Source organism: Balaenoptera musculus, chromosome 11 (genome assembly GCF_009873245.2).
Source record: "Balaenoptera musculus isolate JJ_BM4_2016_0621 chromosome 11, mBalMus1.pri.v3, whole genome shotgun sequence".
NCBI classification, from domain to species: Eukaryota; Metazoa; Chordata; class Mammalia; order Artiodactyla; family Balaenopteridae; genus Balaenoptera; species Balaenoptera musculus.
Genome location: NC_045795.1, coordinates 22,113,768 through 22,137,191, shown reverse-complemented (window position 1 = coordinate 22,137,191; position 23,424 = coordinate 22,113,768). Strand labels below are relative to the sequence as shown.

At 40.1% G+C, this 23,424-nt stretch overlaps 8 non-coding genes across 8 annotated transcripts; 3 read left to right on the top strand and 5 right to left on the bottom strand.

The window, feature by feature from the left end:
* Positions 1–1,213: 1,213 nt before the first annotated feature.
* On the bottom strand, positions 1,214–1,325 carry LOC118904648. Its single transcript, XR_005022095.1, has one exon. It is a non-coding gene; the product is annotated as a U6 spliceosomal RNA (small nuclear RNA).
* Positions 1,326–1,802: 477 nt separating this feature from the next.
* Positions 1,803–1,875, bottom strand: TRNAF-GAA. The gene has a single exon. It is a non-coding gene; the product is annotated as a tRNA-Phe (tRNA).
* Positions 1,876–7,324: 5,449 nt separating this feature from the next.
* TRNAA-AGC lies at positions 7,325–7,396 on the bottom strand. The gene has a single exon. It is a non-coding gene; the product is annotated as a tRNA-Ala (tRNA).
* Positions 7,397–13,777: 6,381 nt separating this feature from the next.
* Positions 13,778–13,849, bottom strand: TRNAA-AGC. The gene has a single exon. It is a non-coding gene; the product is annotated as a tRNA-Ala (tRNA).
* Positions 13,850–16,053: 2,204 nt separating this feature from the next.
* Positions 16,054–16,125, bottom strand: TRNAA-AGC. Its single transcript has one exon. It is a non-coding gene; the product is annotated as a tRNA-Ala (tRNA).
* A 2,420-nt stretch (positions 16,126–18,545) lies between these two features.
* TRNAA-AGC lies at positions 18,546–18,617 on the top strand. Its single transcript has one exon. It is a non-coding gene; the product is annotated as a tRNA-Ala (tRNA).
* A 2,482-nt stretch (positions 18,618–21,099) lies between these two features.
* Positions 21,100–21,172, top strand: TRNAF-GAA. Its single transcript has one exon. It is a non-coding gene; the product is annotated as a tRNA-Phe (tRNA).
* Positions 21,173–21,903: 731 nt separating this feature from the next.
* On the top strand, positions 21,904–22,010 carry LOC118904562. The gene has a single exon (XR_005022016.1). It is a non-coding gene; the product is annotated as a U6 spliceosomal RNA (small nuclear RNA).
* The last annotated feature ends 1,414 nt before the right edge of the window (positions 22,011–23,424 follow it).

The following is a 23,424-nucleotide window of genomic DNA, read 5'->3' as shown; positions in this document are numbered from 1 at the left end:
TGGAGTAGAAATGCTTGAGTGCTTAAAGCAACCAACTAAATTAGATAAGTAGTCTCGCTTGAATGTGAGCAGGAAAAGATGAGTAGAGAAATGCAAAATAAAAGTAAGAAAAAACCAAAAAAAAAGAGAGAAAAAGAGAAGAGGTTCTGACATGGTTAGGAAACTACAGCTGTGAAGTGCGAGTATGGAAATATGGAAGATTAAACCTAGGACTTCTTCCATGCTCCGTAATCTCGCCACAACTCAGCTACATCCACCCAGACATGTGGCTGCTGAGAAAAAGTTTTTGACTAATTACCTTCCTTTTCTGGATGTCTTCGAGGATCTAATAGTTGGCAGAAGAGTTTAATCTGTTCAGCTCCTTTATTTTGTGAAGCTCCTACTCTGAATCTGGTCTTGCGGCTACATCAAGAGAAGGGGCACTGCAGCCCAGATGAAAAGACACACGGTCTTCCCAAAGTTAGCGGTCTCTGAGGTCTGCTTGCCAAGGGACTGCCTGAGTAGCAGTTCCATCCACCCAAAGAGAAAAGCCCATTATGGAACCTACCCTTGTATCTTCAAATGCTCACTCCTTCAATTTTCTTCCCCTCTGCTTACACAGATGGGAAGAAAAATGAAAAACATAATGCAGAGGGATGTGAGGAAGAGTAGCGTGCTTCCTCGAGAATTTAACTGCATGTGGGGAAATTAGAGACAAAGGATGAATTCACAATACTTACAGCGAAATGAAACACCTCCGTTCCAGCAGTATGGTCTGCAAACCTTGCAGTGACATTTTCTAGTGGATGCTACAGCTCTGGTTCTTAAAGACACAGAAGACAGAAAGAAAGGAGGAGGAAAACAAAGTATTCCAGAGAGCTAGCTATTATAGAGTTTTTTCAAATGGAGTTTTCTCTGCAATGAAGAGAATGCAGAGGAGATTTCCACTAGGACAAGATCTACCAAATGAATTAGTTGATTATATGTGCAGTACCTAGATCTATAGGTTTGGGTAGTTCGCTAGTTAAGCTTTCAAATTTTTAGCTGGGGAAACAACGTTCGAACCCCTAGCAGTTTAGTATTGCAATGTTCGCACTTGTTCTCTAGTTATTGGGGAAGGCGGGGCGGCAGGGATATGACTCCAGTTATTTTTAACTGGCAGAAAGCAACTGAAATCTTGCCTGCTCTTAACGTTCTGAGTATTTGCAATGGGATCCTTGCCTGCGAGCTAAGAATGATTTTGGAACGTTTCACGAATTTGCGTGTCATCCTTGCGCAATGGGTCATGCTCACCTTCTCTGTATCTTTCCAATTTTAGTATATGTGCTGCCGAAGTATGTGAGCACCGTTTTTTATTTTAAAAGGTTGAAAAATAAAACGAAGAATAGTATTTCGTGACACGTGAAATTTATATGAAATTCAAATTTCGGTGTCCATGTATAAAGTTTTATTCGAACACAGCAACCTCAATTATTTACACATCATCTATGGCTGCTGTCGGGCTACAACAGAGAGTACTTGTGACAGAGACGGTACGTGGCAGCCTTTTCCCTTCCCACTGCTGCTGTGCGCAGTACACATCGCAGTGACTCAGTGATCGTTCCTCGTTTTTCAGTGTCGCACACATAATATTTTATTATTATTTTTTAAAGTAGCAGTGCTTACACATCATTTAAAAACAATAAACGTGGGCCTCAACTGCGAGCTCCTGCATGGCTGAACTATGGCCACAGCATTGTGTTTATTCTGCAATTAGGCTTTAACATGCTAAAGAAGTATGGTGTATCGTGAGCATCATTTCGTATTCACTAAAATGTTGAGCTTGCCGAAACCCGGGATTGAACCAGGGACCTTTAGATCTTCAGTCTAACGCTCTCCCAGCTGAGCTATTTCAGCTACCTGAAGAAATGATTTCTTGACTTTTCTTTTTAATATTTAGATTATTTTCAACTTCGGTCTTTGGATGGTTTCAGGTTCCTTAAGTATGGCTATCTAGTTGGCCAATATATTTGCCCACCTAGGAAGACTTGGAATATATTGTTTTCCATGTATGCCAGTTGGATCCAATTCCTGGCAGCGCGGGATGGACAGGTATAAAGCAGATTTTTTTTTAACATCTTTATTGTAGTATAATTGCTTTACAATGGTGTGTTAGTTTCTGCTTTATAACAAAGTGATATAAAGCAGATTTTAAAGAGAGGTGATAATGAGGGATTCAAGGGAAAGCCTTTCTGCTCCCCTGCATCCTGTCACTTGACCCAGGACATTGTTGAGAAAGTAAGGGAACTTAAAGGCAATATTTTTGGGGATCCCTATTTATCTCTTCTTTTTGATCCTTCCTCTCTCACAATCTCCAAAAATGCTGAGGAATGGAATCCAATAACGCTATAAATTTGCTAAAAGAATGCAATATACACGTTCATTACCAGAATGCAATATACAGGTTCATTACCAGTGTATATACAGGTTCATAACCACTCGTCACAGTACTCCAACTGGCAGGACAGCAACTGTCACAAAAGTTAGAAATTTTGAAATGGCATATCTCATTGCAACAGAATTTCTTCACATTCACACACACAAAAATGTTTTTAATGAAGATGAGGTTGCAACCAAGTCATTCTATAATTGGCTCCTCTGTAAGTTGTGCAAGGAAACCATTTATCACGGAGAAGTAATTACAGAGTGTTTACTTGTAGTAGCCAAAGAAATACATCCAGGGAGTTCCCTGGTGGCCTAATGGTTAGGAATCCAAGTTTTCACTGCTGTAGTCCAGGTTTCAGTACCTGGTCAGGGAACTGAGACCCTACAAGCCACAGGGTGTGGCCAAAAAAAAAAAAAAGTCTAGAGAAAAGAAATCTAAGACCCCACTGACTGAGCCTTGAGGACATCAGGAGCAACATTGAGTTGATTTTAAAAATAAAACAAATGATCTGGCATCATTTTCTTTGACTCTTGATGAGTCAGTCTCACAGATGTTACTGACATTATTCAGTAGTTTATTCAAGGAGTCAATGTCAGTTTGAAGTGACTGAAGAAATAACCTACATGAATAGTCTGCATGGAAAAACTCCAGGTGAGACTATTTTGTGAGAAGTTGAACAAAGAGCAATTCATTACAACCTGCCACAATATGTTACAACTGGTGGTGGTAAAATTATGAAGGGAACAGAAAAAGACTTAGTTGAACAAATTTTAAAACTTGTGAGAAAGGTAAGCCTAGAGGACCTCTTTGAATTTTGGAGGCAATATAGAGTCTTTCAGACCTAATAATGTGATGGTCTTAACAAGTAGCCTGTAAAGCTACCAGTTTTATTTAAAGCCCAGAACAAGAGAAAGTTCTGCAATAGGTCCAGGCTGTACGAAAGCTACACTATCACTTTACCTGTATTGACCCAGCAGAGTACTCAAATGTCTATGTAAGACAGAGATGGTATTTGGAGTTTTTGGCATTCTTCTATTAGTGAATCACAGGACAAACCTTTGGGATTTGGTGCAAAACTATGACATCCTCCTCAAATTTTTATTCTCTTGTTAAAAAATCGTTTTTGGTCTATGTTATGAGAGAGAATAAATGCTTGGGCATGAGTCACTATGAGACTTGAACTTCCAATCGTGACCTACTTGTTCTCTAATCCATCTAGCCATAAAGTTGTGCATGCACAGCATCATTTCATTATTAAGTATAAACAGAATATATGAGCAGGGCCGACACACATGAGTCATTTGCATGGAAAAGTGGCTTATATTCCCATGGCTCCTACACTTGGTACTTTTTCTCTATCTCTTCAACCCCCATTCATAGCCTCATAGTGAGTTCCCTGTAACTGAGGAAGAAAAAAACAAAAAACAAAACAGGACTGGTTTATTAATAATTCTGCACCCTATGCTGGCACCACACAAAAGTAAGCAGCTACCATAGCACCTGAAGGCCAGTGGTGAAGGTAAATCCCCCCAGTGGGCATGACTTCATGCAGGGCACGTGATTGTTCATTTTACTTGGAAGGACAGATAGAGCATAGGGATCCACACTAATTCAAGACAAGTGACTAATAGTTTGGCTGGATGATTAGTACTTGGAGGGAAAATTGCTGAAAAGTGATGACAGAGAGGTCTGGGAAAGAAACAGAGGGATAGATTTTACTAAATGGGCAGAGGGATAGATTACTAAATAATCTAAGGATTATTTTCAATGTAGATGCTCTCCAAAGAGCAACCTCCTAAGAGGGGGATCTTAATAGGCAGTTGACAAGATGACCCATTCTCTTGATGTTTGGAAGCTTCTCCTTAGCCATCACTGTCCTTGTCCAATGGGATTATGAAAATAGTGGCCACGGTGACATAAATGGAAGTCATATATAGCTCAGTAACATAGACTTCTGTATACCAAAATAGATCAGATTGAAACACTGCAAAATGACTAAACTACCAACATACTTAAAACATAAGTAACATTAACATCATAACATGAAATAAATTCAAAATAAAAAGAGTTCTTTGAAAGGAAGATTGAATTAAAAGGTCAATAGGAGTAGATGTTTAATATTTTTCATAATTTCATTAGTGATCCAGGGGATTTTTATAAAATGGCACTTAATTTAAAAAACTATGACTGCCAAGGCATTATGAAAGGTTGCATCAAAGATACTAGCTTGAACCTGTTGCACGAATATATGGCAAAATAAAATAAAAATAAAGTGATTCAGTATTGAGATCAAGGAATATCAAGAAAGAAGTTTCGACATTAAGAAGAAATTGGATTGTCATACCTGAATCTTTATGACCTTGCTTTTCTTCTCCTTTCAGTTTTCAGTATTCTAATCTCAGTGGTGAACTAATCCTTCATTTAAGAATGCTTAATATTGTTCTTTCTGGAGCCCTTAACATATGGACATTCCAGACAAAGGCAAAACTCTACCAGTGATGGTATGCCAGCTGCAAGGGTATTTTGTCAGTAAGGAAAATGAGAAGGCTCGGGTAGTTATTAAAATGTCCAGTGATGTTCAGGTATTTTCCTCATGTCACCAGGTTAATAAAGCAGTGAAATAAAGATCGCCTAATGTCAAATAGAGTCTCATACATATACAGCATACATAGCACATTGACACACACACAGTAGAGAAGTTCTTCCTTTATGGGTCATTTTGTCTTGTGACTTGTGTCTTGTCTTGTGACAGTGTCTTGTGACTGACCGTAACAATACTCATCCCTCCCCCCAATGCACAGACACACAAAGAAAATCTCAAAGTAGGAGTGAATTAAAAATGTGTTGCTAAGTAGTGTGTTGAAATTTCTTACCCTCCAACATTCCTAGATTTTTCCAAGTGAACTTTAGATTTTCATATTTAAATCTGTAAATTAAATCACAACCAGAATAGATCAGTTAACAAAGCAGAGTTGATTATGATATTTCCATTTGGATTCCAAGGTTGGAAAAACAAAACGAAAACGAACATTTTTTTATAAGAAAAGGGGATATATTTAAAATCTGGGAAACCAGCTTATTTTGCTGACACCCTCATGATTATGTGTGTGTGTATTCAAAACAGAACAACAGCTAAAACGCTGAAATCATTGATGATAGTGAGGGCAATTAAGGTTGAGAAGCCTGAGCCAGAGACTAAATGCTGCAGTGAAGGGGAAGGAAATGACGATGGGGGAATGACAGGAACAGGGGAAAATAGAGCGCCAGAGGAAGGTATGTTAGGAAGGTTTGCGTATCAGAGTGAGGACGCTCCAGGGAGGATCTGTAAGCTGCAACTGACTCCTCTACCGGAAGGAAAAAAGTCTTTAATACAATTCAATTATACTGTAGATTTCAAGAACGTGATCCTAGAACATGTTTGGCTGAATCACCAGATACAAGGGATGGGCAGACGTAGTGGGTCTCAAGTCTCTCTGAGAGAGTGGAAGGAGTGTCTTCCGTGGAGAACTCGACTTCACAATGGCACGGAATAGCTTGGTGGGGCGCTTCTTTTACGAGACATTTACCTTGGGTGGAGTGCGCCCCCTAGAGTGCATGTAGGTTAATTTCAAAGAACTACTGGAGATTTTGCGCGTCTAGTCAACCAAATTTATAAGGTAAGAGAGATGCAATGTTCCCAAACTGCTGAAATGAAACTTTTACAAGGGCCAATCACTTTATGTGACTTGGCTTCTTGAAAGTGGCCAATTGTTTGCAACAAACAATAAACTAACACAAATCAAACCATTCACCTCTTCTGTGACCAAGAATAGCTTTTCTCTTTCCCTCAAACCTCTTGCTTTGCATTCAGGTCTCCCTCTACAACATTTTCCCCTGGTTTAGGTGAGACACAAAAACTTTTTACTTCGTAAACTGGATTGTATAATCAAATTCATGTTGATTCATCAAAATCATTGTTATTAATAGGACCGCGAAGTTAAACTACTTGTAGGAAAAGGTGGAATCGTCCCACAAGTACCAAGCAACTATCCCAAATCTCTGGAGACCAGTGTCCTAAATCTGTGTTCTTTGATGTTTCCATAAGTGCTTAGGGCTTCAACTGTGTATCTCCTTTAGCAGCCTTTTCAAGAGGTGATGCTCTCCCAAGCATACCCAGAGTGAGAGTTCAGGACAAGTAGAAGGAGAAAAGAAGTTTTCCTGTACTCTTTTTACTTCTTTCCTTTTGGGATCCAAACAGGACAGGACAGACCAGCAAGTCTGTGTGGTGAATGAGTATCTCCTGCCTTCTCAGCTCAAACCTGGCACTGGTGAACATCCAGTGGTCTCAAGCTTTTAAGAGAGGGCAAGGACTCAAGAGAGTGGCTTGCTTCTTTGGCTGGAGCGTTCTCTCCTATAGCTGTCATCATGGCCAGCCTCATGTGTCTGTGACCAGTGCATTTCAGAGAGCCTTGTGGCCAGCACATTATGCAGCCAGTCTGTCCTACGTCTCACTACCGGAGAATCCTGTGCTCTTCATGCCAGAGAAGGAACTTTGTTCCCCAAAGTACTAGAGCAGGTTGACTTCAGACTTTCTAGCCTCTTAATTTTAAACTTTCTCCAAATCCAGGAAAAAACCCCGTTGAACTGATTCCTGATGCTAGTTTGATGAAAGATGAGGTGGGGGTATGGTCAAAGTGATTTTCCTGCTCTCAGAACTCTAATTTTCCCCAGTAGTTAATTTTTGTGTAGTACAGACTTTAGCCAACATAGGAGTGGCTGCTCAGTGACTAGAGTGGATGGCTTTTAAAGGTGGACAAATAAGTTTGAGCAAATCGGCTTGAATTACGAGAGACGAAGAAGTTTCAACACGTAAGAAAACCGGAGAGTAAGAAGGAAGCCAAGGACCAAAGGAACGCTGAACGAGATGTAAGGTATTCCCGCTGGAGGTGCCAGGGATCGAACCCGGGGCCTCGTGCATGCTAAGCACGCGCTCTACCACTGAGCTACACCCCCTTACACGTTTGTCAGGTTGGCTGAAGAAAATTTAATGGCAATATCTATCTGCATTGCTTTTTTTTGTGAACTTGAAATCGTTAGCACAAAGATCCTTTATGTACAGCTCCATTATTTCTGAAAGTCCTTTCTTTCATTCTCTTTCGCGGTGACATGAGGAGAAAAGCAATTTCATGCTAGGCAGAAAGTCACCGTTCCTAGGACCGATTCACGCTTGTCAACCTACCCCCAAAGACCCGGCTACACAAAACTTGAATAGAGGAAGGCAAAGAAGAGCCCTTTCCTGGCCCTGTCTCCCGGAAGAGCCTAGAATCAATGACACTCAAAGAACAATGAGAGGAGCTAGTCCCATATCTTAATTTCTTAATACAGATTTCCACTAGAAGGAACCAAAGCTCCTGGAAGAACTTGTTGTCACCAGAGGGCTGGGACAGGAAAAGTACAAGATGAGCCTAGAATATCTTTCTGAGCCAGTATGTAAGAAAGTACTCAAGGATAATTGAGCACAGTATCTATGAGTCAAATCTTGGAAACACTGAGCATTAAAATGAGTAATAAACAAAAAGAATATAGTCTGGATGGATAAAATAAGAATACTTGAGTTCATACTGATAAAGGGAAAGAGAAAGAAAGAAAAAAGGAAATGAAAGAGAAAGAAAGGAAGGAAGGAAAGAAAAGAAAGTTTACCCTACATAGTATGCCAATTATAGTGTGGAAGAAATGACAGCATCATCATTTTCCACTGTCCTGTGATGATTGATTCAGGCAAAATTCATCAATCAGTGCCCAAGCTATGGGTGACAGTTTGATAAAGAAAGATGTATTTATCAAAGTGTATTTATCCTCACATATTTCTTATGAAAATGGTAACTTGACCTTTAAAAAACTCAGCAGAGAAAACCTTACCCCAAATTATCAGATTAACTTCATCATAATAGGGACACTGACATCATGTACCTCTTATGAGATAAACTGAGAAGGACACAGCAACACTCCTATTGTATTCTGACCAAAATGCATCATCATCTGAATCTAATCAGGCAGTCAAACTGAAATTGAAACACATTATACAAACCAACTGTAACATGCTCTTTAAAAATGTCAATGAATGAAAATGTCATGAAAGACAAAGAAAAGTTGAGAAATGGTCCCAAATTAAAGGAGACTAAAAATACATTAACATAAATGAAATGTGTCACCATGGAGAGGTCCTGGATTTAGAAAAAAAAAAAATGGAGTAAAGGATAGTATCGGGACAATTAGCAAAATTTGAGTATGAGGGGTATAGTTTTGTATCAATATTAAATTCTCTACATTTGACAATTTTACTGTGCTTACATAAGGGAGTGCCCTGAAAGAATACAATGAAGTATGTTGGGGTAAAAGGATATGTTTGCCAACACTGTCAAATGGTTTAGGAAAAAATTTATGTGTGGAGAGAGAGAGCAAGTGAGAGAGAGAGAAAGAGAACCAATGAATGTGGCAAAATGTTACAATAGATGAATCTGGATATATAAGATATTTTTTGCACCTGTATTTTATGTTTGAAATTATCACCAAAAAAAGTTTTAAATATTCCTCCTTTTTACAACTTCCTTCCTCATTGTGCCAAAATGCTGCCAGAAAGACATAAAAGGTAACGCATAGTGATTTAAACCATAGTACTGTGTGTGCTACCTCTGGGAGTTTAGACCTTGATGGGGAGATGGGAATGAATTTACAATATCTGACCCAAAATGCGGAGGAGGGAAGATGAAGAACACTTCGTGTTGGCATAGGATTTTGGTGGGTGCATTCTCTTTGACTCTTCCTTTAGGTAAACAGGAAACAAGTTCCCTTTAACCTAAGTGAAGTAGCCTGAAAGTGTTTGTTCCACGTTAAGACTTGGCTTGTTTTTTCTAAGCATGTCAAGGTTTGCAGAATCTCTCACTGCTCTTTCTTTCAAAAAAAGACAAACAGTACATAGGAGGGCATGCGTGCAGTTGAGTTTTTGGTTTTGGCAAATAGTCACTGGTATTTGTGGCTCTAAAGAGAGCAGTAAGAAACCACATTTTCTCGACCCATTGTAGCTGTGAGGAGACCCGTTTGTTTTAGAAATGGAATCTGCTGACAGTTTTGAGCTTCTGTACCTAAGATTTGTCTGGAGTGACTATTTGTTAGCACATGGGGTTTATAAAGCAAACGAAAGGATAAAATATATAGGTTAGGCAGAAACCTAAATTTTTTGAATTGCAGAGAGTTTCATAACAAAATGTCTTTAATCCTGGATAATTTGATAGAAAATTAAACTTTCAATTTGATGGTTCAGGATTTAGGTCTCGTTTTAGAGCCTGGTAGTTTTTTGTTTATTTGTTTGTTTCCCTTACTTAGATATGAGCCAAGACTAGTACAACCCGGCTTTGTTCTGGAGAATCTTGTCCATGCATTTACCCTCCTCACATGGAGCTCTTGGCTCAACAGGAGTATGAAGAGCTAGAAACCAGACAAACATCTATTGACTTGCAGTGGTTTATTCTGTTCTACTGTAGGGATATTGTTGATTTAAGGAAGGTTCCTTACAACATTAAAAAAGAAACTTAAGTATTGCTTTTAAGGTTACAAATTTAGAGAAATGTAGAAAGTAACTAGGGGGGAAAAGATATGGCCTGTAAACTGGAAAATGCCGGTAAGATTTTTATTTTACAAATCATTGATAAATTAGAAATTTGAACAACTTCTTCCTAGACAAGATGATTGACTGGATTACTGGGTGTGAGTGAGGAGGTGGCCAGTGTCAAAGGATCCCCAACTTTTTCTCTGAGGATGGTAAGAATGGTTATGGTGTCTTGTCAAAGAACTTGAGGACTTCCAGAACTTCAGTTTGAATTGAGAGGCCAGTGGCTCAAACAGATTACTCAGACACTTGTTGAATTAAAGTTCTAAAATCTCATGTATTTTGGCTAGAGTGAGACTCCATACATTCATTGTGAGTTCATTCATAGAAAAATCTAGAGCCATTTTGTGATCATCAATGTTGCCTAAAAGACTGGTGAGCTAGAAGACACAAGAAACCACAAAATCTTGAAAATAGGGCAATTATCTCTTGATTTCTGTCATGGCTCCATTGTTTGAATAGGCAGGAAGCTCTGGGAGGAGCAACTTTTTTTTCCAGAGCACGCCAGGAACTGATATCAGCTTCTCTGCCTTCTAGAATACGGTGGGAGAAAAGTTGAGAGAACAAAAATGTGGCTCATGTTTTTAGTAGGATGTTTCCTTTAGTTGAAATTACCTCAAAGTTCCATGTTCTTCACTATAGAGAACATACATTGTTTTACCCCTCAAACTAGAGAAATTGGGGTGGGTATTTCTACTTTTTTTCTTGTTGAATGCCCTTTAATTAATTGGTTTCAAACTTTCCCCAAATCTAGGAACAAGTGCACTTGAACTGAATCAAGATGCCTTTTCCCACTGTGTGATAGATGATGAGCATCATTTACTGCCAGGTGTAGGAAAGTTTGAGTTTTGAGCATTGAAACTTGGTGGGTTTCCCAAGGGCAAGTTGAAATCCTGCTCACAGAACCCTAGGTTGAGTTCAGACTGTGGCCAATATGACACATTATTTTTTCATACTTGCAAAATAATAAAAAAATAAGGTGCTTGTTTAATGTAGCTAAGGGTAAGAAGCGGATAATAGTAATAACAATGGGTTACATTAAATGATTATATCACCTCCTTGATAAACAGACTCCCTCAAAGATGAAGTAATTACTTGGCCACCAGTTCACAGCCAACATGTAACAGGGCAAGTTTCAATGCTAGGCAGATTTCCTTTAGAACACCTACTCCAGGTCTTTTCTTTAGAGATGGAAATCCTGAAGTCAAAAGACCACTTGAGATTAGTGGCTTTTGGATTTATTCCTCTTTGAAAATGTCATTATCACTCATAGGAAAAGAAGTGGTGCTACATAATCATATAATGTTGAGCAGTTTTCAATTCTTTGGGGAAATTGAGAAGAGAGAAACGAATGAACTCATAATACTCACCATGAAATAAAATACCTTAAGTCCAGCAACATGGTCTGCAAACCCTGCTGTGACATTTTGTAGGGGACGCTACAGCTCTGGTTTTGGACACCTAAAGGAATGGAAGACAGAAAAGAGGGAGGAAAACAAAGTAATCCTGAGAGCTAGTGATTACAGCATCTCTTTCAAATGGAATTTTCTTTGCAATAAAGAGAATGCAAAGGAGATTTGCAACTAGGATAATATCTACCAAATGAATTAGCTGAATGTATGTCCAGTAAATAGATTTATAGATTTGGGTAGCTTACTAGGTAAACTTTTGGAATTTTTAAACCAGGGAAACAAAGTTTGAATCCCTAGGGGCTCAGGTCCTTCTGTTCGAATTTATTCTCCCATTATTTCTAACTGGCAAAAGGCTACTGAAAGCTTGCCTGTTCTTAAAGTTTGAGTATTTACAAGTTCTGAGACCCTATACTTTGTGGTTGGTAAACTATTGCCTGCAAGCTAAGAATGGTTTGGGAACGTTAAAAGTTTGAAAAAATAAAACAACAAATAGTATTAGTTGACATGTGAAGATTATATGAAATTCGAATTTCAGTGCCCATATATAAAGTTTTATTCGAACACAGCCACTTCATTCATTTACATACACATCGTCTGTGGCTGCTTTTGGGCTACAACAGAGAGTGGTTGCAACATAGACGGTACGTGTCACCCTTTTCCCTTCCCACTTCTGCTGTGCACACTACACATCACAGTGGCTCAGTGACCATTCCCCAAGTTTTTCAATGTCACGTGCATAATATTTTATTATTTTAAAATAATAAAAATCAGCAGTGCTTACTGCTCACAGGGTATTAATATGTTGGAGCACCATGTAAACTCAAAGAAATCATAAAATGCACTTATTACTTTGGTTAAAAACAAAACCAAAACCATTTGAAAACAATAAAAGTGTGCTTCAGCTGTGAGCTCCTTCATGGCTGAACTATGGCACAGCTTTTAACATGCTAATGGAATACAACATATTTTTCTCTTCTTCTTGATTCTTCCTCTCTTACAATCTCCAAAAATGCTGAGAAATGGAATCCAATAATGCTATAAATTTGCAAAATATATATATACTTACTGTACGTATATACAGTAACTCCCCTACGTAGGAATCTTCAAGTTGCGAACTTTCAAAAATGTGACCATGCGGCCCATCAATGTCAGGTGAGAGTGAAATTGCAGCTTGCCCTCTGTCTCCTATTGTTCACGATTCTTCAGCTCTTCCATCTCCAACCTCCTCTCCCCCCTCCAGTCAGTATCTCTTCTTGCCTGTTCACTCGATGCCAGCCCCTGTATGCCAGCTGTTATACTGTACTACTGTTCTGTAAGATTAAAAATTTTTTTGTGTTTTTTAATGTATTATTTGTGTGAAAAGTATTATAAACCTATTACAGTACAGTACTATATAGCCGATTGTGTTAGTTGCGTACCTAGGCTAAATTTGTTGGACTTATGAACAAATTGGACTTATGAACTCACTCTTGGAACAGAACTCATTCATATACATGAATGTTACCAGACTAAACACTCATCACAATATTCTCAACTGACAGGAAAGCTGTCACAAAAATTAGAAAATTTAAAATGGCATATCTTATTACAACAGACTTTCTTCACAAAAAAAATCAAGTTAAATTTTTAATTTTAATTTATTTTTAATTTTAAAAATTTTACACAATTTTAAAGGTTACTTTCCATTTACAGTTATTACAAAATATTGGCTTTGTTCCCCTTGAGCCTATCTTACACCCAAGTTTGTTCCTCCCACTCCCCAACCCCTCTATTGCCCTTCCCCTCCACTGGTAACCATAGTTTGTTCTCTACATCTGTGAGGCAGCATCAATAGTTGAATTTTAAAATAAGACAAATGATTTGGCATCATTTCTTTTGACTCCTGATGAGTCCACAGGTGTTACCAATATTACGCAGTTGTTTATTCAAGGAGTCAGTGCCCATTTGAAGTAACTAAAGAAATAACCTGCATGAATAGTCTACGTGTAAAACTCCAGGTGAGAATATTTTGTGGGAAGTTGAACAAACAATTCATTACAACCGGAAGTGAAATCTGCTACAATATGTTAGAACTGGTGGCAGAAAAAAAAAAAAAAAGGCTTAGTTAAACAAGTTTAAAACTTGTGGAAAATGTAAACCTGTGGTTTTTTGCAGATACTTGTGGTAAACATTTGAATGTCACAGGTCATTGAACAATGAGATATCAGTGGAATCAACCATTGCCATTTTTGCAAATTTATTGGGAATGTAAGATGAAGTCACTTGACAGTGACTTCATAAATTGTGAGCCTTAGTTTAGGGCTGAGATTAACTCCCTGGAGGTGCTGGGAATTGAACCCAGGGCCTCATGCATGCTAAGCACACTGTCTACCACTGAGCTACACCCCCTACTGAGGGTACTTAAAATATTCTATATAGCAGGTTGCCACTATTACCTGCAGGTATTCCAAGATTGAAGCTACCCTGCTCTTTCTGAAACCCTCAAGAGAAGAGACATTGCATTCTGAACTGAAAGGTGTCTAAATACAGGTAGAATCTTTCATAAGTATCGGACCCTCCAAGGGCTGCTTCCTGAGTGGCAGTTCCTATCCACCACCAAGGGGAGTGTCGGACGGAATATTCTTTTGTGTCTTCAACTTCTTTCTTTTCTGTCTACAGCGCTCTCAGAAAACTATAAAAGATAGTGCAGGGAAATACAAAGACCGGTGCCATGAGAACTGCTCAGGAAATTTAGGTCCACTAGGGAGATAAGAGTGAAGTGTAATTAACTCACAATATGGGCATGAAATGAAGAGCGAAGTCAGTCACTACTTTACTAAACCGCTGCGCCCAACATCTTTGTCTGGAAACGCGGGAAGCAGCATTCTGCCCAGGACGCTGCGTCTCTAGCTTTGAGACCCCTAAGGACAGAAGACAGGAAAGAGGATTAGAAAAGACGCTCCCGTCGATATTGCGCCTCTTTCAGACAGAATGTTTTCCACAATAAGGCGAACACGAAGGAAGCAAAAGAAATAAATTCGTTATTTATAAGACCTCCTCACATCTGGGCAGGTCCTCAAAACCTATCTGTCCCTGGGGCACAAAAAAGTAGAAGTTTCCTGCCTTTATTCAAATGTGTACCGCTGTCAACGCAGACACACGTGGTTTTTTGTGTGTTTTTTGATTGGTTGGTTTGGTTTTGGTTTGGTTTGGTTTTTTGAGGAAATCCTGTCATAGATGGAGGAGGGGAGGGGCAGGAAATTATGTAATTTTAAAACTCCCCCAAATGACTCTGAAAGGTCAGCAAGGTTCGGTTGTTCCTAGACTAATGCTGAGAACGGGAGAGTTGAAGGGGGACGGAGAAGAGAGGGGATGAAGAGCGGAGAGTGTCCTGTGGGGAGGGGGAGACAGTTGAGGGGGAGAAGAAGCAGCCAAGGAGGAGCAAGAGAACGAGGACGCTAGAAGAAAGTTTGGGAATGAGAATTAAACACCAGTAATATTTGGATGAGGGAGAATATGGATGTATCCAAGGTCTTTATCTCTTCTGCATTTCTACAGGTCCACCGCAAGAGAAGGCGCCATTATTCTAAGCGAAGTAGGTGAAAACGTTATGTCCCACAAGAATCCAGTTTGTTTTGTTCCAGTTATCGTAGTTTGAGAGCTACTAGTTGCTCTTTTCCTCGCTGGTTAAACAAGTTGAGCACTTTGTAGGGCGCTCGTGTGGTTGAATTTTTGTTTGCGGTGCAGTACTGCTGGAATTGATAGCTTTATAAAGAGCAGCTGGAAAGCCACACCTGGATTCCCGTGTGACTGTAGTGGGAGCAATGTTGAGCGTAGAAGCAGGGTCCGCCGGTGGCTTTGGGCTTACGTGTCTGAGGCAACAACTGATTTTTAGCGCATTGGGCTTGGAATATGAGGGACAAATGAGAAAGAAAGGTAAGCCGGACAACAAACGAATGCTTTTGAATAGATGTCCAAGAATACAAGTGTCAGCACCTCGGATAGCGCATCAAACTTTCGACCTGAAAGTCGACCGTTTAAGTCTCTGAGAGCAGGTTCTTTAGTTCTTACATTCTTGCTTCTTACTCATACGCAGAAGTCAGTCCTCTGAAACCCAGTTTTCTTCTAGATATCTTTTAGGACATTTTCAGTGTTCTCCTTTACTGCTTATATTCTACACTTCTCCCAGCGGGAGTCTGAAGAGCAATAGTTTGAACAGACTTTCTCTGTTCCTCTCCTGTGGATCTTTGCTTTAAGCCCAATGCTATTTCCACCAAAGACACATGAGGATCAGAAGTACCTGGCTTCATTTCGGCTATTTCAGAAGTCATCACACAATACCTAAGAATAGTAAGGGAGGGGGCAGGCATCCCTTACGCTGTGGGTACCCCACGGCACAGCTGTGATTGTTCAAAATGGCTAGAGAGCAGATGGCTAATAAGAACATGAATAAACGGTTTGAGTAACTCAACACGAGCATCGTTGTATTCCACAGTGACAAAGAAGATTGTGGCATCACGACAAGGCAGGAAACTTGAATATTCTCTCACTAAGAAAGCCTAAGACACTCCTGGTTTGCTTGTCGCGGTTCTCAGTAAAGAGAGATGCCCAACTGGAGGTGCCGGGGATTGAACCCGGGGCCTCGTGCATGCTAAGCACGCGCTCTACCACTGAGCTACACCCCCGACGTAGTCGAGCTATTTCATTCATACTAGAAATTGTTCCATGAATTAACTTACATGCGCTCTAGGGAGCGCACTCCACCCAACGTAAATGTCTCTTGCAAGAAGAGCTCCGCCAAGCTATTCCGTGCCACTGTGCTTGACATAGCATCAAAGTCACGGTCTCCCAAGAAGACGCTCCTTCCACTCAGATTTGAGACGCACTATGCCTACCCATCCTTAACATCTGGTGATTCAGCCAAGCATATGTTGTAGGATCACGTTCTTGAAATCTACAGTGTAAGTGAATTGTATTAAAGACTTTTTTTTTTTCCTTCTGGTACAGATGCCAGTTGCTGCTTAGAGGTCCTTTCTGGAGGTTCTTTCCTCTGATAGGCAAACCTTCCTAATATACTATCTTCTGGCGCTCTATTTTCCCCTAGTCCTGTCATCTCTCATCATCATTTCCTTCCCCTTCACTGCAGAATTTAGCCTCCGGCTCAGGCTTCTCCAGTCCAAATGCCGTCATTGTTATCAATGATTAGGCGTTTTTGCTGTTATTCTGTTTTGAACACACGCACACACAACACATATGTAATCATGGGAGTGACATCAAAACTAACTGGTCTCCCAGATTTCTTAATACATCCCATTTTCTTACAGGAATTTTATATCAAACCTTTGGAATCCAAATGGAACTATCATAATCCAACAATTGTGCTTTGTTAACTGACCTATTTTGGTTGTGATTTCATTTACAGTTTTAAAATAAAAATATAAAGTTTACTTGGAAAAATCTAGGAAAGTTGCAGGATAAGAAATTCCAATATACTTGCTACTCAGCATCACACTTTTAATTTCATTTTACTTTGAGGTTTTATGTGTGTGTGTGCATTGGGGAGTATTGTGAGGTTTAGTCACTGTGAAATGACCCATAAAAGAATAATCTCTTTATTGTGTGTGTATCAGTGCTATATGTATGACATATATGTGTGAGAATTTATGTGACATTTCGTATCTTGATTTCACTGCTTAATTAACCAGTGACATGAGGGAAAGAGATGAACATCACTGGACATTTTAACAATTACTTGAGCCTTCTCATTTTCCTTACTGACAAAACATCCCTGCAGCTGGCATGCCATCACTGGTAGAGTTTTGCCCTTTGTCTGGAATGTCCAGGAGATAGTATTAAGCGTTCTTAAATGAATTAAATGAAGGATAAGTTCACCAATCAGATTAGAGTACTGAAAACTGAAAGCAGATGAAAGAATAGGGTCATAAAGAGTCAGGTTTGACAATCCGATTCTTCTCTAAATCAATAACTTCTTTCTTGATATTCCTTGATATGGATACTAAATCGCTTCATTTAACTTAATTTTGCCATATATTCATCCAACATTTCCAAGCCAGCATCTTTGATGCAACCTTTCATTTCTAGCACCTCCATTACTGTCCTATTTCACTCTTAAACCATGCTTGCACAGACTTTTCCCACTTTCCTCTCTATATTACCTTACTTACCTTTTCCCGCTCAATAGCAAAGTTAAATTCATAACCCTTTACTCCACTCCAAGGGCCTCATCATCACTGTTGAAGTCTGTCTTCCCAACGAACATTTGATTGAAAGAAACAAAAAAGAAAAATCTGGTTCATGTAGGATCTCTTGAACCTGAGGCAACAAACACAACAGATTCACATCATCAAGTTTGAGGACTCAGTGCCATTGGCAGTACCATTGAGGAGCATGAAAGAAAAAGAACAGAAAGAGGAAAAAAAGTAAGACGTTCTCGGTCGATTATCTTTTAGAAGGCATTATTCTTTCAACTGTGCCTTGGTCAATGAAATAGCTGTGGGCTAAGGAGAAGCAAATCTGCCCAGTGATGATCCCTTCTCTGTGCTTCTCTACTCTTCTACCTCCAAGCATGATTATCTTCTATAGTCAGCAGAAATAGGGGGCAATGGATCATCAGTCTTTCTGAGCAAGTAATCTGGTGTTAAGACATTTACTTTGGGTGGAGTGAACCCGCTAGAGCTCGTTAAGGTAACTCACAGAACAATTGGTGATTTTGCGAGACTCACCAAATCCTCACTAATTTCTTTTTTTTTTTTTTTTTTAATTTTATTTATTTATTTATTTTTGGCTGTGTTGGGTCTTCGTTTCTGTGCGAGGGCTTTCTCTAGTTGCAGCAAGCGGGGGCCACTCTTCATCGCGGTGCGCAGGCCTCTCGCTATCGCGGCCTCTCTTGTTGCCAAGCACAGGCTCCAGACGCGCAGGCTCAGTAATTGTGGCTCACGGGCCTAGTTGCTCCGCGGCATATGGGATCTTCCCAAACCAGGGCTTGAACCCGTGTCCCCTGCATTGGCAGGCAGATTCTCAACCACTGTGCCCCCAGGGAAGCCCTCACTAATTTCTAATATGAATGAGATGAACTATATGCCGCGGGGGTGTAGCTCAGTGGTAGAGCGCGTGCTTAGCATGCACGAGGCCCCGGGTTCAATCCCCAGCACCTCCACTTAAGGAGTCTCTTTGTTGGGAACCACTACAGAATAACATTAATTATTCTTTACAGTGGCTCAGCAGCTCCCAGGGTTGAGAAAAGTGCAGAAGTTAAGTGAATCCACAAGTGTTCTGATCTAGTCAAAATAGTGTTACCTATCCTTATTGGGATTATGAAAGGAGGTCAGATTTTTGTCATGAGGAGTCACGTATCCTTATTGGGATTATGAAAGGAGGTCAGATTTTTGTCATGAGGAATTATTCCCCTCTCAGTAATTCACACAAATTACCTGACCACACATTCCTCCCTTCAGTTCCTAAAGTGAATCCTTCAGACTACTGATTTAGGGAAATTAGGGATTTTACGCTGTCAAGCTTTCCTTGACATCACTCAATAAACACCCTTTCCACACTGTTTTTATCTTTTTAAATAAAATCATGCCTTTTATTCCTAAGTTCCAATCACAAAGAAACACCAGAAAAATCACCTAAAGACTTTGGAGTCCAAATAAAAGTTATCAGTGGAATAGAGAGGAAGCAAAATGCCCCTGTGTCTGTTAGCCATAACAGTGAAAAGACCACTTCCACTCTGATTCATGCATCCATGAGTCCTGATGAGAGAGACACATTCCCATTATAAGTCACTGATTAAGAGTATTCACCATATCCTGGATATCATTACACAGCCCCCAACCCCAAAAAGTATTGTCTCTCAGCTCATACAATAACCAAGTATTCAAAAGGTCATTCCACCATCCTATCAGGCCAGCTGCTTCAGGGTTAGGGGCTTATGGTGAGGCCAGTGAATTCCAGAACATTAGCCCATTGCCAAATTTTATTTGCTATAAACTGGCTTCTTGTCTCAGAAACAATGCTGTGGATGCTGTTGAATATGACATTCAGTAAATCCATGGTTGGTGGTTTTGCAGAAGCATTGTGGGAGGTGAAGGAAAATCCACATCCAGAATAAATATTTATTCCAGTGAGATATACACTGTCCCCCTAATACAGAATTGGTCAAATATAATGAACCTGACACCAGGGGTTTAGCTGCTTCCCCCATGGAATGATAGCTTGTGACGGCTCAAAGTTTGTCTGTGATACTGGTAGTTTAGTCACTTAGCAGTGGTTTGAACTACATCATTTCGGTGCATAGAGGTGCATGTTACTGAGCCTGTGTATGACCTCTGTTCCTGTCATCATGGCCAGTTTGTCCATAAGCTCACTGGGCAAGTAGAATGGTGGCTAAAGAGAAGCTTCCAGACATCAACAGAATGGGTCATCGTGTCCAACTGCCTATTAGATCCCCTCTGAGGAGGTTGGTCTCTGGAGGGCATTTACATGGAAACAAATATCCTTAGACTCTGCACATTTGGGGAATTCTATCTACCCGCCTCTTTCCCAGACCTCTCTGTCACCACTTTTTCAATAATTTTCTTTCCAAGCCCCTAATCACCAGCCAAACTATTAGCCACCTCTCATGAATTAGTGTAGATCCCTACCCTACAAGCAAAATGAACAGTCATGTGCCCTGCTTGAAGTAACGCCCACTGAGAGAGTTTACCTTCACCACCAACATTCAGGTACTATGGAAGCTGCTCACCTTTGTGTGGTCCCAGTATATGAGCAGAACCACCTATAAACCAGGTCTGGTTCTTTTTTTTTTCTTCTTCTTCTTCTTTAGTTGTAGGAACTCCCTATGAAGCTATAGAGGTAGATTGAAGAATGGAGGATTGTACCAAGTGTAGGAGCCATGGGAACATAAGCTACTTTCTCATGCAAATTACTCATGTGTGTAGGCCCTGCTCATATATTCTATTTATACTTGAATATGAAATGATGCTGTGCACTGTTTATTACCTCACAGTGCTAAATGATTTCCTTGCCTGGCTAACGAAGGAGCCAATCGAAAGCTGATTTGGTTGTAGTCTCATTTTCATTTTTGAAGGAATTTTTGTGAAGAAATTCTGTTATGATGAGATATGCCGTTTCAAATTTTCTAAATTTTGTGACAGTTGCTTTCCTGTCAGTTTGGGAATATTGTCTCGAGTGTTTAGTCTGGTAATATTTATGTATATGGTATTCTTTTAGCAAATTCACAGCATCATTGGACTCCACTTCTCAGCATTTTTGGAGATTGTGAGAGATGAAAGAAAAGAAGAGAAAAATAAGGGACCCGCCCCATAATATTTTCTTTAGTTTCTGAGCCGTACCTGGGTCAACTGACAGGATGTGAAGGAGCGGAAAGGCTTTCTATTGAATCCCTCATTATTACCTCTTTTCAAATTCTCCCACCTTTACGTGTTCATCCAATACTGCCAGGAATTGGATGCAACTGGCATACGTGGAAGGCAATAGATTCCAGGTCTTTCCGGATAGGCAAGTATATTGGACAATTAGGCAGCCATGCTTAAGGAATCTGAAAACGTCTAAAAACGGAAGTTGAAAACAATCTAAATATTAAAAAAGAAATGTCAGGAACAAAGACTTTCCCGGTGGCCGAAATAGCTCAGTTGGGAGAGCGTTAGACTGAAGATCTAAAGGTCCCTGGTTCGATCCCGGGTTTCGGCATATTAAGGGTTTTTAGTTGATGCCAAGGGTGAGTTTCCTTCCTGGGCATTAATAAGGAATGTCGTAATGCAGCAGCCTCCAACATTTTTGGCATCAGGGACCGGTTTCGTGGAAGACAATTTTTCCACGGACGGGGGTGTGGATGGTTCAGGCGGTACTGCGAGCGATGGAGAGCGGTGGGGAGCGACGGGCAGCGACAGATGAAGTTTCGCTCGCTCGCCGGCCGCTCACCTCCTTCTGTGCGGCCTGGTACGTAACAGGCCGCGGACCGGTACCTATTCACTCGGATGATGCCCACGAATGTTGAATTCCTTTAGCATGCTAAAGCCTAATTGCACAATAAAAACAAGGTTGCGCCACAGTTCACACTTTTTGTTTTGTTTTGTTTTGTTTTCACATGATGTGCAAGCACTACTAATAAAAGTAAGAACAATAAAATGTTATGGTTCAGAGATGCACGGGACACTGAAAAACTTGTGGAAAGATCACTGAGTCGCTGCAATGCGTAGTGCGCACAGCAGCAGTGGGAAGGGAAAAGGGTGCCACGTGCGGCCTCTGTTGCAATTACTCTCCCTGAGAGCCCGAAAGTAGCCGTAGACCATGTGTAAATAAAGTGGCTGTGTTCGAATAAAACTTTATATATGGACACCGAAATTTGAATTTCATATAAACTTCACGTGTCACGCAATACTATTTTTCGTTTTATTTTTCACCTTTAAAAATAAAAAACGGTACTCCTTTCGGCAGCACTTATACTAAAACTGGAAAGATACAGAGAAAATTCCCATGGCCTCTGCGCAAGGATGACATGCACATCCATGAAACTTTCCAAAACCATTCTGAGCTGGAACGCAACAGTTTACCAGCCACTAGGGTAGAAGAGTCCATTATAAATACACAGAACATCAAGCAGACAAGATTTCAGTAGCCTTTTGCCAATTAGAAATAACTGGAGAATAAATGTAAACACACGGGACCTGAACCCCTAGGGATTCAAACTTTGTTTCCCCAGATTAAAAATTCTGAAACTTACCCAGTGAACTACCCGAATCTACAGGTCTAGCTAGTGGACATGTATTCAACTAATTTATTTGGTAGATATTGTCCTAGTCGCAAACTCCTTGGCATTCTCTTTATTGCAGAGAAAATTCCATTTGAAAGAGATGCTATAATGCCTCACTCTCAGGAATACTTTGTTTTCCTCTCTCCTGTCTTTCTGTCCTCCGTTCCTTGAGGCGTCCAGAACCAGAACTGTAGCGTCCCCTACAAAAAGTCACAGCAGGGTTTGCAGGCCATATTGCTGCATTTAAGGTGTTTTATTTCGTGGTACATATTATGAATTCATTCCCTTCTTTCTAATTTCCCCACAGCATTGAGAGCTGCTCAACATTAAGAAATTATGTAGGGCCACCCCTTTCCCTGTGAGTGATAATGACATTTTCAAATGGAAATGAATCCAAAAGTCATTCTATCTGTCTTTTGACTTCAGGATTCCTGACTGTAAAGAAGGATCTGGAGCAGGTGTTCTAGGAAATCTGCTTGGCTTTGAAACTTGCCCTGTTACATGTTGGCTGTGAACTAGTGGCCAACTAATTACTTCACCTCTTAGGGAGTCTGTTTATCAAGGAGGTGATATAATCATTTAATGTAACCCATTGTTATTACTATTATCCACTTGTTACCTCCAGCTACATTAAACAAGCACTGTTTTTTATTTTGAAAGTTTGAAAAAATAAATGTGTCATATTGACCACAGTCAGAACTCAACCGAGAATTCTGTGAGCAGGATTTCAACTTGCCCTTGGGAAACCCAGCAAGTTTCAATGCCTCAAAACTCAAACTCTCCAACACCTGGCAGTAAGTGATGCTCATCATCTATCACTCACTGGGAAGAGGCTTCTTGATTCAGTTCAAGTGCACTTGCTCTTAGATTTGGGAAAAGTTTGAAATCAATAAATTAAAGGGCATAAATATGAAAAATTAAAAAGTGGAAAGACCCATCCCCAATTCCTCAAGTTTGGTGAGGGTGGGGGAAGCAATGTACATTTTCTATAGTGAAGAACATGGGACTTACAGGTAATTTCACTTAAAGGAAACATCATCCTACTAAAAACATGAGCCACATTTTTGTTTCCTTAGCTTTTCCTCCACCATATTCTAGAAGGTGATAAGCTAGCGATCAGTGCCTGGTGTGTGCTGGGAAAATACTGCTGCTCCCAGAGCTTCCTGTCTATTCAAGTAATGGAGCCACG